The sequence below is a fragment of the Polypterus senegalus genome, chromosome 5 (assembly GCF_016835505.1).
Source record: "Polypterus senegalus isolate Bchr_013 chromosome 5, ASM1683550v1, whole genome shotgun sequence".
In the NCBI taxonomy this organism is placed as follows: Eukaryota; Metazoa; Chordata; class Cladistia; order Polypteriformes; family Polypteridae; genus Polypterus; species Polypterus senegalus.
Genome location: NC_053158.1, coordinates 32703483 through 32721510, shown reverse-complemented (window position 1 = coordinate 32721510; position 18028 = coordinate 32703483). Strand labels below are relative to the sequence as shown.

Sequence of the window (18028 nt, the reverse complement as noted above, 5' to 3'; positions counted from 1 at the left end):
AGTCTTAAGACAGTCTGGGAAGACCCCCGTATCTAATGACGAATTTACTATGTCAAGAACATTATCAATTAGCACACCTGATACTTCTTTGAAATAATTTTTTGGTATTGGATTAAGGACGCAGGTGGAGGGTTTTAATTGAGATATTATATTTTGTAAATCAGGTAAATCTATCCTAGTGAAAGAGTTTAATTTGTTTATAACAGAATGCTGGGGTTTAGGAGGATCCTTAGTGTTGGAGCGATATACTATGTTATTTCTAATATCATTAATTATTTGATTCAAAAATACAGCGATAGCCTCACAGGTTTTACTGGAAGTACTTAGGAGGCATTCCTTTGAGTTACCTGGGTTTAGCAGATGATCAATCGTAGAGAATAAGACTTTGGGATTACTAGCATTGTTAGTAAATGGTAAATGGTAAATAACATTCGATCTGGCTCTTACATACAAAGGACGGTGCATGTGCCCAAAACATTAACATTTATATGTTACTTACATAAAAGCCAGATCGAATGTTATTTACCCATTTACCTTTCTTTACCTTTATTTATTTACTTACTTCCTAAGTTGCTTCCTAATCAACTGACACACAGGTAAATAGACTTGAGCTAAGAAAACTGTGTGGGGGTGGGGGTATGTGATAGCAGGCCGCTTGCTATTTGCAGCTTATCAACACATTTAAAGGACAAAAGACACTGCCGGAGAGGTGTGAAGCGTTTTAAGGTGGCATCAGATCTACAAGTTTTTTTGTAGGCTCTGGTAATTCTAGTGTTAATGACCTCTTGGGCACAGTCATCAACAGTGTGTCTGTCTGCAGAGAGAGTGTCAAACTTGTCAAGAGGCTTATTTACCTCAGCAGTGACATTTATGTCTCTGGTAACTCTTCCTATGAAATCAGTAGATGAATTGGAAGGGCATGGGGGTGTCATGAAGTTGCTGGAAAAGGGTGTGTGGTGCTCCTGATATCTTTGCAATAGGACAAAGGTCCAAGTGTTTGGAGTCCTGGTGCATCCTGTCTTGCTATATGGTTGTGAGACATGGACGCTATCCAGTGACCTGAGATGAAGACTGGACTCCTTCAGTACTGTGTCTCTTCAGAGAATCCATAGGTACCAGTGGTTTGACTTTGTGTCGAATGAGTAGTTGAACATGGAGCCCACTGTGAGGGAGTGTCAGTTACAGCGATCCAGGCATGTGGTGTGATTCCCTGAGAGTAATCTGGCTCGCAGGGTCTTCATTGCTGAGTACCTGAATAGCTGGACCAGGCCAATGGGACGCTCACATAACACCTGGCTGTAGCAAATAGATGATCACTTCTGGTGGAATGGACCGTGTATCTGCTGGCTGGGGGAGAGGGGTTGCTGACCGGGATGCCAAGCTGTTTCGTAATGTGGTGGCACCACTGTACCGGTGCATGCTCCTCAACCTGATGTGATGTGATTGCTGGGATATACAAGTACCTCGTCATTCTTGCTGCCAGTTCTTGGGTGGATCTGTACAGAGTTGATGAAGATTAAATCGTGATTTGTTCATTTGTCAACAGAAAGCATGTGGTGCTTTGCAGAGAACACTTACAGATTATGCCCAGTAGGTCCCAAAGTTAGAGATTGTGCATCTCAAAATGTTAAGAAACGTCTTACACTGTTATGTCATGTCTCTTTGAACATTTGCCTTTGCTTTTATCAAAAGATTGTTTTTTGTTTTGCTTTTGTTAACATCCATAGATAGAGTTCCAGATGTCCAAATGCTGAGGAGCCCTCATGAAAATGAAACCCACTGAGTAATAGATGCTGTACTCAATGCAAATAATTTTTATTATGTAAATGATGTTGTATCTGCTATCTACTCCACTGTTAGAATGAAGCTGTTAGATTGAGTTTGATTTCCTATAAAAACAAACACACTTTGATTTGATGTGTCTGCAGGGGTCTGGTAGTGTGAAATCTGGTTATAGTAACTCAGGATTCTCATTCCAGAAAAACCACATTTAGCCAGTCCTACATTTCTGGAATAGATTAAGTCAGAATTACGTGATCCTTGAGGCCAAAGCTGAGGATAATTTGTTAATCCTTCTTTTTGGAATTTCCTGCTCCAGAAAGAAAAAAATGAGGATATCCAGCTCAGTTACTGGGCAAACAATTATCTGAATCTAACTTGCAAAATAGCCAGTTTAATGTGAAGGACTAACATTTTGCTGCCTCAATAATTAAGGAGCAGAGCATCAAATCATAAGATCATAGTCCATAAATGTCTTGTCAGAAATGCTGATCCCAGAAGCATTTTTTAAGAAGCAGAAAAAGCTGATGAAATGTTGAGAATGTAAGTGAACAATTGACACAGAAGTGCAACTCCTTTGTCAAGTTCTGCCCTGAAAAACGATCAGAAATGCTGGCATGCCCAGAGAAGAGTCTGCATGAATGCTATCATTTTACATCTGAGATTTTAATATACATGAGCGACCTTTCAAAACATAATATTTTCTGTGGCACACATTGTAGCTTTCTGTTGACATTGATGCAAATCATTGACATTTTCTGGCACTTTTCTTGAAAAGAACAGTTTTTCTTTACAGCACTGGAGATGACACATGTATTTGTAAAAGTGTGCTTAACTTTGAAGTGGTGTCTGCTCATGTACATGCCCGTATGCGTACAGGACAGAATTTCAAAGCAGAAATAAATAACCACCCTAACCACCATCAAAGAGCAATTTCACAGATACATAGTAATTGCGGCATTTCTGAGCAATAATAACTGATAATGGATTGGCTAGTGGAACAAAATGCCTACCTTCAGCCCTTTTGTGGAGACCCTCACCTTTTAAAGAAAAACATCTTAAGATTTTCCACTTCAGTGGATACCTACACCCAATATGTTTATTAATGTAGCCAACAGTATGTCTTTTGCATTGTATTGTAGTTCACATTTAGCTGATGGCTTTTATGAATGAAGGACAAGTTTGTATATCACATACTCTTAACAAATATCAATGTGTCATCTTATCCATTCATAATATAAAATGAGATGCCTCACACATAACTACTAGACCAGGGGTTCTTAACCTGAGGTTCGTGGACCCCTAGGGGTTCCATGGATGGGTCTCAGGGAGTCTGTGAGGGTCAGATAAAAATGAACATTTATATTCACTATTTAGCCTGGTACTGTTGATTTAGAGTACATGTAGTAGTAGTAGTAGTAGAAGTAGTAGTTGTAGTAATGGTAGTAGAAAATGTAGTAGCAGTAGATCTGTTTTAATTTGCACAAGAGGATTATATTTCATAATTATAATGAGTGGTCATTACTTTTTGCATAAAAAAGGATTTTTTTTTTGGATTGTTTACTTTAAAGTTTAATAATACTTTTGTTTATGTCATATATGTATGAGACCAGCAAATCTCAATAAATAAAGTGTATTATATTCATTGCATGCAAATTGTGTTTACTGTATATACTCACATATAAGTCGGGTCTTGGAACCCAAAAAATTGATCATAAAATCAGACCCCAACTTATACGCCCGTTCAAAAATGCAACATTTAATTTTTTTTTTTTACATCTTCTTGCCTCCTCCAATTTTGCATCAGTTTCTCAGACACATCAAATTTTGATTGTAGCAGCATAGTTACCAATTTCTTTCACTACTTTAACAACGTTTAATTTAAAACCCGTTTCATATTTTCTTCTGATTGAATGCTCCATCGTAAGTAAGGGATGCTCTTACAATGATGATGTATGAGAGTGGGAGGTACAAAAAACACAAATCAGTGCAAACGTTGCTTCGGAATATTTTGGGTATTACCGTGTGGTCATGTAGGCACAATAGAGAGAGAGAGAGAAGTTAGGAGCACACGCTGATACGGCGCATTGCTGTACCCACATAGAAAAAAGGCAGTGTGCTCCGTGGTCACTCTCTCAGGTGGGTGTTAGCATATCATAATCTCTTGGACCAATAGCGTGAGCTTTCCACATCCGACTTATACAACCAACATTAGAAGATATCAGAAATTATACGATAAAATCAAGTTCTGACTTATCCGCGGGAGATCTTATCTACGAGTATATATGATATGTGAATATTTCTAGGTAGGGGTCCATAGCTTTCAGTAGATTCTTAAAGGGGTCCATGACTCAAAAAAGGTTAAGTATCACTGTACTAGACAAATGTTGAACAGGGTAAGTTACCCATGAAACAGTGAGCACTCTTTGAGTCTTCTGTTACCGCTTTGTACATACCAGTACTCAACCTTTAGTTTCCTTTGCAGTGTAATTACCAGAAAATACAGGGTTCAGTGCAGGCAGGATAATGTTCGGCATCTCTCGCACTAATGACTAGAATAGCTCTATATATGCTGAATACTTAATGCCATGGATCTTAGACTTTCTTGCACTCATTGGTATTAAAAAATGGAATACAAAGCTTACTTGAGAGCATTTAACATTTCAAATAGAATAATATCATCAGGGGTACATTTTGCACAATGTAACAATTTACCTAACAAAGTTTACATGGATTTCACTGACTAACTGTTTTACTCATTCACTCTGTCAGTGATATTCCTCCACATCATCTCCCATTCCTTGGCTGGTGCTGCTGTGTTGTTCCTCCTTTATTGGATGTACAGATAATCTTCATGCACTACCACCTGCACCTCTTACTTTGCCTGTGTGAATTTTGTTCCCCCTATTTCATAGACTTGTAGTCAATGGTCAATCAGCTGTTCAATGCCCGACTCATAAGGGCTTCCCAATTTTTCTGTGAATGTGCATTAATCTGGCTCAACCTAACCAGAATTATGTCAACTGATTGAGATCCGGTGTTCTGGAACAGGCTAATCTACTGGTGCGAAATTGCACTAAAGCAAGCCAGAATTTATCCAGAGGTCCAGGAATATCTATTCTCTTTTCCTGGAACAGATCCCTGCTTGTTTCTGGCTGTTGGATGGGGTTGGGTGTAGGGGAGGTGGGGCATACCCAATGTCTTGTCAGGTCTACGGGCATGTGGACTTGTGAGGTATTCCTTTTGATACCTACAGTGCCTGTGAAACTGTTAAAAATGCTATTAACATTTTCTAGATAAATGATTTCTTTTTTTAATGCATATCTGCTATAAATAAATAAGGCTATGTTAGATAAAATAAAGAAATTATAATTGGAAATCATGTACTGTGTGGCCATGTGAAAGAATGACAGACAGTCATACAATAATTTGGAGTGCCTAACAGGTCACAGCAATCAAACAAATAAAACAGTGCCTGTCGATGCAGGTCAACTATCCCTAGCTTTTGGTAGATTCCTTTGGTCGAAAGATGTCATCTTCTAGGAATCCGGTAACTTTATTTCCTGGGTGTGGAAGGGGCGGAGTCAAGTGCCCTCAGTGGCCAGATGCTCTGTGGTGTGGGGAGTGAAGGAGAAGATAGAATTAGCACAGGTGCCCCCTCCTGGTCTGGTGGGTCATTACATAACTTAACAGAGCCCATGTGGAGATCCTCAGACATTTAGGGGCGTCAACTTCTTAATATGAATTTGCATGACTTTTATAATAGTTATATAAAATGACTCGTTTTTGAAATATCTTCTTGAAAGACTTAGATGTTTATTTTTAAGCATGAATATTATTTTCATATTACCTAGAAGTAACCTACACTATTGGTGCCCCCTTTGCTATTAGGTGACATGTACTAAAACTTAATAGTATTAAATATACAATATGCGCACATTTCATTTGACAGATTGGTTTACATGTAGAAGCTATGTTATTTGTTTGCCAGATAGTGGAATAAAACTGGAATAAACAGATGTAAAGATTTTTCATTTGTGTCACATCATGGTACTTTGACACAATTTCAGCAAACCAAGGATTCAGCGATTCTTAAACGTGAATGCCATTACAGATAAAGCCTTCATGACAGCATCTCTACAATGTATTGCCAACTGTGTAAATCAGACTTCAGTGGCAGTGTAGGCATGAATGCCTCTAATCTTGAAGTAGAATCAGCCATACTATTTGCGCTGTGCAAGACAGCATATTTAGTGGACTGTTGAAAACTGTTGCCCTGTGCTATGGAGTGACAAATCAACTTTCACACTATTTAAAGTGCTTGAGAGAATCCATGTTTCCTGGAGTCCAATCTAAATGTCAAACATCAAGTGAGGGGTTTAATGGTTTGGAGTCATGCGGTTAACTTGAAACTATCAACTGAAGTATGTGAAACTCTAGAACTATGACTACAACTTTAATGCTGCTATGTGAGAATGGAATGCCATGGCAAATTTACTTTTTAAAAGCTTCCCAAATTGTTGATGATGGCTGCTTTGAACAGGGAACTTCAATCTCTTTCCAGAACACAAGCTATAAAAATTCCTCATCTAAAACAAAGACATACATAAATGATTTAAGAAGATGGTGACAGAGACAATTAAAATAACAAATGAGATGTGTGTATGGTACATTTTGGATGCACTAGTGATGTCATAGTAGGTTGGAATCTGACCGTGGGAATGGATATGCAGGACTTGTTTAACTTGTTCTGATGGTCTCAGGTGTGCTGTTAGATAATGTCAGTGTGCTCTGCTTGTGCAACTAGAGGTCTGGTGCCAGGGTTACATGCTGACTGCTTTCCACATCCTGAAAGAGAGAAGCTTAGCAAGATAATGTATCCTCATGAAGGGATTAAAAAGGACATCCCAAAATATGAGACCCTTTCTTTGACATCTTGTACAGCACTGTGAGCTACACCCTTTGTATGAAAATCTGCAATAGAAGGGATGGCACCATTAAGTCGAAATAGGCATTTACCAAGGGCACAAACCATTTGGGGTAGCCGCTCGGGTTAGTTACTGAACAGTTGGTTGGCACACTAATAAGCTTGGCCTAGGGCACAAAATAACCCAGCACTGGCTATAGTAATAAATGTTGTTGTTCTAAAGGTTTTGTTTATTGTGAAGGGATGAGGTTCATAAATCTCCGGTGTTCTTCCACTTAGTTTCCAATCATTATTTTTAAGTGATACGCTTCTTATTTTTTGTTTCTAACATAAAAGGTTCAGCACAGGCTCGACATGTTTACTTTAGAATTACTTTAATTTAAAGTTCCTGTCAAATTCTGAAAAAAAAATTAAACAGATCATCATGAGGAGAATCTGATATTTTTCAAATTGAGATAAAATTGACAGAACTTCGCTTTCCCACGGAGTAAAAAAAAGTGGATTGGGATTCTTCTAGTTGATCAAAATAAGCATTCATGGTTTTTCATCTCATAATTGTATCTAATTTCATATCACTCCAAATGCTGCTGTGGAAGTGTTAGGAGCAATTTTAGATCCAGTGTGCAAGACATTCCCAAACATGAGACATAGCAATGCAGGGGCTGGAGGACATCGTTTTCAGGTTGGATCTTGACTTAACGCTCTTCAAAAAAAAAAAAGGGTCCATAGTGGTTCTTCAGAGTGATACCATACAGGACCCATCCACATGAAGGTTCTAGAAAAAACTTTACTTATTTAGATCTGTAACAGTCTCCATAGAGTGAATAACTTGTGAATAGAGGGTAACAGGTTTGTGAATTACCAATGGCTAATGATTTTAAAAGAACCCTTGCTGCATACAATAACACAGGTTTTTCTAATCCATTAGTGTCCTTCTAGGTAGCTTATCATACATTAAATGTTTCTTTTTTACTTTCTTGTAAACAAAGTATTGGGAAAGTACTGGAATCCTCCAAAAATTCGATGAATCTCAACATTTTAGACCTCACTGAGTCTGAAAATACCATCTTTGGAATCATGTGTGTCTGTGTGTATGTGTATGTAAACACAATAACTTGAGTAAGTTTTCACTTAGGTCAACCAAATACAAGTATTAGGTACAAAATGTAGATTTCTATCAACTTTTGGGCTATTTCCGTTAATTGGAATTGGTACTTTCCCTTTTATTCATGCAGCTGCAGAGTCCGATTTTTTCAACTTTACTTTTATAACATTTGTTCAATATATTATTAATTTGATTTGATTTATTGATGGTTCTTTAATGTACATAATATGAAAATATAATCATTTTCTTGAGGTTTACTTCTCAAATATCCATCCCCATATCTGAGTATACAAGGAAGTCTAGGGGAGACCACACCATATTTTGTTTTTTGCATATTAGTACATTTTTCAAAGCATGAAGAACCCCTCCTAGAATGAAATGGTGCTTTGTCCAGCAATGGCTCTATGAGAAACCACACAACCCAGTAAAGAATCATGTAGTATCATTGAAGAACCAGTATTTTTAACAGAGTGGTTACATTTTAGACAATTCAGCAAAATGATGACATTCTTGGTGCATATGGAAGTAGAGAAACTTTTATGAAGATGAGTTCACTTTATGAGTATAATAAAAAGGGCAGCCTAGATTAGGCAGAAGTGTCTTTTAAAGGTGTTTTTTTCATAAGAGCCTAAGGTTTATACATTTCTGGGGCTTTTCCACTTTGTTCCTAACCAAAACATTTAACAGACTTACAGTTTCTCTGATCGGATGTGATGACTTAAAGTGCAGCTGAAAGCAGAAGTACTTTCATTGTCTGGTTATGGAGCCACATGTCCCACTAATCGTCCTTTCCCGACGATCTAAGCGTGGTGTTCACTCATTTAGTTATGTAATGATGCTATGACTTAGCACTGCAGCTTCTAATACTAATCAGAATTCTCAGTGAAAAATTCTTATTTTATTCAGTATGCTTCATCACTGGAATTCCTCAACACAAAATCAAAGTTCTTAGACATAAATGTGTAGTAGAGTTTTTGGTAGGTTATGCTTAAAAAGTTATATTTTGCAATAGGTACCTATTTATATAATCCCAAAAACTGCAAATACTACCATCAGAAAGGTAATATGATTTCTTTTTTAAGAGATGAAAAGCATCAGTCATCACTAGTCTGTCAACAAAAGTCCTCTGAAGCCACACAGAAGACTCCTGGGGAATGTCTTGAAGCTGATAGGCAAAGAGCCCAGTGTTCCATATGAAATCATTTATCCAGCCAGCTTGAACTAGCGACCCCTCTACAAATAGAATGATTTCCCTGTCATAATTTAATGACTTCATTGAGCAGTAACTTGTGTTAAATTGATCATAATAAATAAGCCCAAATTGCTTCTTGTTAACGTATTATAATAAAAATGGATTCTAATAAGGAAGTAACATACTATAGAGATTACATTTCCTCTTTTTAAAGTGATAACATAATATAAGCACGAACAAAAAATTGGGATGGTAACTGTTCAGGAATCATCCTGCTGTATTTTTTACTAAACCAAAATGGAATTAAAATTCCCAGTCTGAAATAGGAACGATTTGAAAAAGCAAAATGTGAGGCTCATTCACAAAGCCAAGAGTGCAGGGACAGACTTGGGGCATAGGGACAAATTCCATTAAATGTTTAAAAGAAAGTATGGAACTTCAAAAAAAATGACAACAGACTACAGTGAACCAATTTGGAGAACTTAGCTATTTTAAAATAATTATTTATGTACTTACAAGTATTTATTTTTATATTTGCATTTAAGAAGGAAAACACAAGCCAATCAAATGAAACTAACATAGCAAATGTAATAGTATGTTCTAAAGGTGCTCCATGACAAGCAATGAAGAGAACTACATGACTACAGAGCCCATCTGAAATATTACAGTACAGGTTTATAGGCTCATAAGGGTCATTACTGTCATTGTCATGTGTCAGTGAGGGTCACCCATTTCAGTTGGGTTTCAAACGCAGTTATGTAATTTTTTTCATATTATGTGCTCCAAATATTGACTGTTTAGATTTTTTATGCACATGTGTGTTCTGTGGTTTTCCATGTGTATTGTGGATGTTCCCACAAAGCCAGTGCTACCTGCTCATCACCGTCAAGAGACTGCCTCAGCCTATAAAGCTAGGGAAACCCAGACTCCCTTGCGGTTTGTTTAATGCACTTGTGGTGGTGGTGGAGAATTCTCCTATGTATATCATTTTTGAATAATTTTGTGAAGTACTGGATGTTTGACCTTATGCTGTGTTTTGGACTTTGCTTGCTGGATTTGTGATTAGCATTTGTTTGCCTTGGATTGCCTTGCCTTTTCAGGTATTAAGGCCTTTTGTGGTCTTAGTGGCTTCAGCGCTTAACAGAATCTTTTTTGAAGATAAATCTTGTATGTATAAAGATTTTACATTGCTTTTTGTATGACTAGCTGAGTTTTTGATGGGCTTTCCCCCTCTTGTTGGCATTTTCAGTATTTTTTGGGACTTTCATGCTTGAGACCTCTCTAGGTCATAATAGTCACATGGACTGAGTACAATACAAATTTGAATTGGCACCTACTAATTAATAGGGAATATGTCACCACTCTCTGGTGCTACGATTGGTAAGTAAAACCATACCATACCTTGAAACTTCTGTCTTCCTTACCTGAAAAATCTCAGAACACATTTACCATAACTTAGGAGCAACTAATCAGCATTAGAATGTGAAAGCAAATTTTGTCTGCCTAGCTATTTTATATCAGCTATTAATTAAAATATTAGAAATGCAGCTGAACATGAAATATATTGAAAATATTATAAGTGGTGTTGGAGTCTGGCTGTGGGAATGGATATGCGGGACCTCTGTTACATGTTTTGGTGAATTCACATCTGCTGTTAGTTTTTGTTAATGTGGGCTAGTTGCCTAGCTAGAAGTGACAGTCAGAGATCTGTAGTGGTTGCTTTCCACATTCTGAAAGGAAGAAGGCTAGCAAGATGAGTTCTCCTTATGTGTGAAACAAAAAGGATGACTCAAAATATGAGGAAGTATCTCTTAAAGACGCTTGTAAAGCACTTTGAGCTACATCCTTTGTATGAAAATCTATGAAACAAATGTTGTTGTTGTAAAGGTTGTATTTATTAACAAATGAGAAGTGTGGATGTTACATTTTTGATGCATTAGTTATGTGACAGCAGGTTGACAATGGGAATGAGTATGCAGGACCCGTTTAACTTGTTCTGATGGTCTCAGGTGTGCTGTTAGTTAACATCAATTTTGTTCTACTTGTGCAACTCGAGGTCTGGTGCCAGGGTGACATGCTGAGTGAGAGAAGCTTAGCAAGATGACTTCTCCTTATGAGTGTCTTAAAAAGAGCAACCCAAAATATGAGACACATTCTTTGACATCTTGTAAAACACTTTGAGCTATACCCTTTGTAGAAGAATTTGCTATATAATTACATTTTGTTGTTGTAAATGTTTTATTTATCATGAGAGGAGGGTGTTCAGAAATATCTGGTGTCTTGCCACTATGTTTCTAATCATAACTGTGGAAGAAAAATTAGACTTAGGGGTAATATAGTATACTACTATGTTGACCATATTAAAATAAAGCATCCATCTTAGGGTTAATAAATGTCAGAAACCTGTTCAGGCATATCAGAAAATCAGATAAAGATCAAGTGAACAACAAAGACAAGAATATACCAGGAGAAGGCTAATGTCATACACCAAATATATAATTAAGAGATCAGCAGATGTCCTGTAAACAACAACACTGGACGGTTGTCACATACACAGAAATTTCAAGGGTGAGGGCTACCCAAGAGTTATGAAAGAACAGAAGTGTAATAAATAAAACTTTTATATCAATAAGTCATTCAGGTGTAAGCCAACAAGCCAATCAGAGCAAATGTCAGGTAATGTGTATGCATTAATTCAGCACTGTTATGTCAATTTATTTCTCAATAAGTAAGAGCTTCTGCTTGTCTTCTGTTATCATTCTGTAACAGACAGCTGTGATTGTCATCACGGTGCCTCAACGGTAAATAAATGATTCAGATGGACAAGCGTTCTTCTGCCTGATTACTGACTTAAAAAGTTTTTTATCAAACGTCCTGGTAGGAGGAGAAACTTAGGGACTGTTTTGAATCTGTTGATTGGGATGTTTTCAAAGAGTCCTCTGAAAATCTGGACGAGTATGCTGCAGATGTCACAGGCTCCTTCAGGAAATGTGTGGATGGATGACTGCATACCCACAAAGTCTGTACGCATATTTCCCAACCAGAAGCCCTGGATGTGTACTGAAGTATGCCGGCGGATCCATGAGTGCAGCAGTGCATTTCACTCCGGAGATACACAGGCATACAAAAAGAACAGGTATGATCTCCGAAAACCCATTAAATATGCAAAGCGCCAGTACGCCCACAAACTGGACTCTCAGTTTTAACAGCACAGCAGACGCTTGTGGGATGTGGTAGGTTATTCAGCTGATCACAGACTACAAACACCGGGCACACGCGGCCACAGCAACCGCCGCTTCACTCGCCGGATTAGTTGAACGTGTTTTACACTCGTTAACAAAGACATGCCCGTGCAACTCCCCCGCATCACCGCAAAACTCCAGCCTGAGGCTCTCTGAGGATGACGTGAGGAAGACTTTTCCCGACTCAGCATCCGCAAAGCACCTGGCCCAGACGGAGTCCCAGGTTGCGTTTTAAAAACATGTTGGGACCAGCTAGCTGCTGTCTTTACGAATATTTTTAACACATCTCTGAGAGTTTCATCTGTCCCCACCTGCTTCAAGCACACAGCCATCATCCCTGTCCCAAAGAAAAATAAAGTAGACTGCCCTACTGATTACCGCCCAGTAGCACTTACTCCCACAGCCATGAAATGCTTTGAGAGGCTGGTGCTAGAACACATCAAGGACATCATCCCTGACAGTCTGGACCCCCTCCAGTTTGCCTACTGTTGCAACAGGTCCACAGAGGATGCCATCTCTATTACACTTCACACCACCCTGTCTCATCTGGAGAACAAGAACTGTTATGCCAGGCTGCTGTTTGTGGACTATGTCTCTGCATTTAACACCTTCATTCCATCCCAGCTCATCGCTAAACTCCTGGATCTGGGGCTTAGCTCTTCACTGTGCAAGTGGGTACTGGACTTCCTCACCGGCAGGCCTCAGCAAGTGCATATTGGTGGAAAAACCTCCTTCATGACCACCAAAACTGACACCACACAGGGCAGCGTACTGAGCCCCCTGCTTTATTCTCTCTAAACCCATGACTGTGTAGCTAAGTACAGCTCTAATACCATCCTCACGTTTGCTGACAATACCACTGTAATAGGTCTGATAAGCGAGGACGATGAGACGGCCTACAGGGAGGAGGTCAGACTCCTTTCAGAATGGTGTCAGGACAACAACCTCACCATCAGCATTAGCAAAACTAAGGAGATGATTGTGGATTTCCGCAAACAGACAACAGAGTAAAGCCCCATCTACATCGGAGGTGAGGCTGTGGAGCAGGTCAGCAGCTTTAGGTTCCTCGGAGTCACCCTCACTAATGACCTTAAATGGTCAAATCACACTGCGGCAGTAGTCAAGAAAGCCCAACAATGCCTGTACTTCCTCAGGAGACTGAGTAAAGCCATGGATGTCCCCCACAACCCTGTGCAGATTCTACAGGTGTACTGTGGAATCCATCCTGACAGGAGGCATCACATCCTGGTACAGCAACTGCTCAGTTCAGGACTGCAGAGCTCTGCAGTGTGTTGAGAACACAGCACAGCAGATCACGAGCACACAGCTCCCTGCGATCCATGACATTCACACTACACTGTCTCAGGAAAGTGAACCGTATCAGGTGAGACCCTAGCCACCCTGCATTGACACTTTTCACCCTCCTCCCATCGGGGAAACGATGAAAGTCCATTCGGACGTGCACCTCTAGGTTCAGGAATAGTTTCTTCCCAACTGCAATCAGACTCATGAACAATCAGTAACCTTGTGTCACCTCCTCTGCTACCTGCACATATACTTCTGCCACTGTCTCTATTTATTCCTAGAATTCTGGTTTTATCCATCCATCCATTATCCAACCCGCTATATCCTAACTACAGGGTCACGGGGGTCTGCTGGAGCCAATCCCAGCCAACACAGGGCACAAGGCAGAAAACAAACCCTGGGCAGGGCGCCAGCCCACGCACAAACATACTAGGGACAATTTAGAATTGCCAATGCACCTAACCTGCATGTCTTTGGACTGTGGGAGGAAACCCACTCAGACACAGGGAGAACATGGAAACTCCACACAGAGAAGACCTGGGAATCGAACCCGGGTCTCCTAACTGCAAGGCAGCAGCAATACCCACTGCGCCACCATGGTTTTATTTGTTTACTTATTTATATATATCTGTGTTCACTGTCTGCAGGGGCACATGTAAGCAAACATTTCATTGTACATGGTACTTATACTTGTACACATGACAATAAAGAATTGAAAATTGATAGAGAATTTGTTATTTTCCAGTTTGAGATAATATAGGCAGAACTTTGTTTTACCACTGAGTAAAAATGTTGACTGGGATTTTTCCAGTTACTCAAAATAAGCATTCATGCAAGTAGTGAGATATTTTAATCAATTTTTCATATCATAATTGTATCTCATTTCATATTATTCCAAATATTCTATTGAAGTGTTAGGAGAGATTTTAGATTCAACATGTAAGACATTTCCAAACATGAGATGTAGTGATGCAGGTGCTTGAGGACTCCACTCACCGGTTGGACCTTCACCTAGGTACATTTTAGATAATTCAGTAAAATTTTGGCTTTCTTGGTGCATATGGAAATAGAGATTATTTAATGGAGATGAGTCCTCCTTATGATTGCAACAAAAAGGGGCATCATAAAATAGGAGAAAGTGTCTCTTAAAGGTGTTATTTTTCATGGCAGGATACAATTTTAAAATTTCTAGTGCTCTGCCACTTTGTTTTGTAGCCTGTAGGGAGCACACCAGCTCCCCAAACCTGACACAGACAGACGCAAGGCACAAGTCCAGCAACACAAACAGCTTTTATTCAGCTGTGGTAAATGCTTTCCAATTGTTTCCCACCAATTCCTAGCACAATAAAGTACCACTGCACAATAGTAAAGCACTCAGCACTTTGTCTTAAGTCTTCTCTCTTCTTTTGACTCCACTCCTCTTCCAGCAAGCTTTGTCCTACATCTCCTGACTCTGGCTCCAGGAGTAGTGGTTAGGTGCTCCTTTTAAGTAATCTCTGAAGTACTTCCAGTTTCCTGAAGGCTGCATCCCCATGAAGTAGGGCTCCCCAGTCCCTGCAGCCCCCGGTGGCACCCACGGCGCTCAACAAGTCTGAGTCATATAAATTCAGTTCCCATGATGCCCTGTGAGAAACTGTGGCACTGCCCATGGGGACTGGCATCTAGCTTTTCAGGGGAGATAATACACTGTCTCCCCTGCTCATTCCATCTCCTGGACACCCCATTTCGGTGAGGCTGCCAGCCGTCCCTTACAACCAAAACTTTTAACAGATCAAAGCATTCTATGAACTTCAATCTGATGTGAAAACTGCAGTCAGAGAGTGAAATTAGCAGCAAGTGCAGCTGATTTTGCAGGCAGTGATATATAGTAATGTAGATGCTTGAGGACATCATTCACATGCCTAAATACATTTTAGACAATTCAGAAATGTTATGGCATTCTGAGTGAATATGAAGAACTGAATTCCGTTTCTTTTTTAAAGCTGGAATTTTGGGACTTTCTTTCCTATCTTTGCCCAAACACATTAAGGGGTACATTCTTTCAGAATTTTTTGAAATACTCTGGAGATGCTGTCTGAATTTTCTCACTAATGAACCTCAGGGATATATATTGTACATGCAAAAGATGAGCTAAGATGGATGGGTTTCTTTTTGCAAAGTTTTGTAACAGGAAAAGGGTTGTTACAGGAATAATAAATGTAAAGCATACAAATATGTTATCCATTAACTTTATTTACTTTAGCATGGTTAGTCAAATCCTATGCAGCTTATTTGCATTTATTATCGTAATACAGTCATCCCTCCTCGATCACGGGGGTTGCGTTCCAGAACCCCCCGCGATAGGTGAAAATCCGCGAAGTAGAAATCATATGTTTGCATGTTTATTTTTATATATTTTAAGCCCTTATAAACTCTCTCAAACTGTTTATAAAAATTCCCTGAACAGTCATACAGCATAAACCCTTTGTATTCTCTTAGATATTAGGTAAGATTAATTGAAATTATGCATGTAAACACACTGTTTATATACAGTAAAACCTAAATTTTATTTTAAAGATATCGAGTGTCTCTGATATCACATATGTTACAGCCATTACGATAGACAGGCCACCAGCAATAAATACGTACAATGCAAGAAAAATAGTATACAGTAAATGTGTGTACAGTGACACTAAACGTACGTACATGTACTAAGTACTGTAAGTAGAAAATTAAATATGGTTACTCACCAACACTGACACGATGACTTGTCCGATAACGATGAGTTTAGTTTTACTGCACAACAAAGGAGAGCGTTACAGCTCTTCTAAAGGAGCCACTTCAGGCGACTGTGTAGCACCGCCATTGTTCTTCTTCCGGCAGTCTTCAATCCAAATCCCTAAAGCAGATTCCATCCAGACTACTGCTTTATTACATCCACTTATAACTCGTTTTGCACCCTGGTTAAAAGGACACTGCGGCCGTAGATCTTATATTCCTTTCCTACTTTTTAAATAAAAAGAATTGTAGCCTCATTGATGCCGTAATGGCGTCCTACAGCGGTGTAGCTTTTCCCTTCCTTCAACATATCCAAAACGTTTACCTTTTCGGCAATCGTTAACATCTTCCGTTGGCGCTTGGGCACGGCCCCTAAAGCAGTAGCAGGAGCAGATCGTTTTGGAGCCATAACAAAGGGCTTGACTATGCACAAAGATAAACACAAAAGAGCACAAAAGTTAACTCTTTACACAGCGAAACATGTTGATGCTGAATGAGTGAGACAAGACTTCTTGGTTAACGCAGCGGAATCAAATTCGGCGCTCCGTCGCTGAGCCATTAAGCACACAGGAACTTAACTGCGTGCTCTGATTGGTTAGCTTCTCAGCCATCCGCCAATAGCGTCCCTTGCATGAAATCAACTGGGCAAACCAACTGAGGTAGCATGTACAGGAAGTAAAAAGACCCATTGTCCGCAGAAACTCGTGAAGCATCGAAAAATCCGCGTTATATATTAAGATATACTTACATATAAAATCCGCGATAGAGTGAAGCCACGAAAGTTGAAGCATGATTTAGCAAGGAATTACTGTAGTCAAAAGTGATTTTTTTTATTCATCAATTTTGTAGTAGTAGTATTAGTATTCTGTCTAGAGATTGTTCCTGCCTTGTGTTGGATGTTTATTGGGATGGGCACCAGCTTCCTCGTGACTCTGCTCTGGATATTGTGAGTGCGGCCAGGTGTACAAAAGTAAATGAACTCCTTACTTGCATGTCTAGTGGTCTGTCACATACTCTGTGTTTCATTTATATTTGTTTTAGTACAGCCAGTGAAATGATATCTTTCTTTTAATTTTATTGCTCAATCATTATTTAATATTTGTTTTATAATTCTATAGCCCATGTCATAGATTTACAGTGCCCTCCATTTTTTGACAAAGATACATTTCTCTTTGATTTACCCCTCTGCTCCATAGTTTAAAAATTACAAATCAGATTTGCATACATTCCGGTTAACGGAAATAGCCCAAAAGTTGATAGAAATCTATGTTTTGGACCTAATACTTGAATGCAAAATTTGGCTCACCTAAGTGAAAGCGTACTCAAGTTATCGTGTTTACACACACACAGACATAATTTCAAAAATGGTATTTTTGGACTCTTGGAAAAATCTCATCAAAATCTCGACATCAAATCTTTGGACGATTACAATGCTTTCCCTATACTCTGTACATGAAAAGTAAAAATGAAAAATTCTTGAATGGTCAAGCCAGTCACCCAATTTAAATCCAACTGCGCATGCCTTCCATTTGCTGAAGAGAAAACTTAAGGGGACAAGCCCCCGAAACAAGCAGGAGGTGAAGATGGCTGCATTAGAGACTTGGCAGAGCATCACCAGAGAAGATCCACAGCATGTGGTGATGTCTATGTATTGCAGACTTCAAGCAGACATTGCATACAAGGGATATGTGACATAGTCCTAAATCTGACTGTTTTAATAT

The 18028-nt window shown here is 39.1% G+C and overlaps 1 protein-coding gene across 1 annotated transcript in view; it reads left to right on the top strand.

Annotated features, from left to right (window-relative positions):
* LOC120530196 (coiled-coil domain-containing protein 178) overlaps positions 1 to 18028 on the top strand; it is a 472799-nt gene that overhangs the window by 70191 nt on the left and 384580 nt on the right. The window lies entirely within an intron of this gene.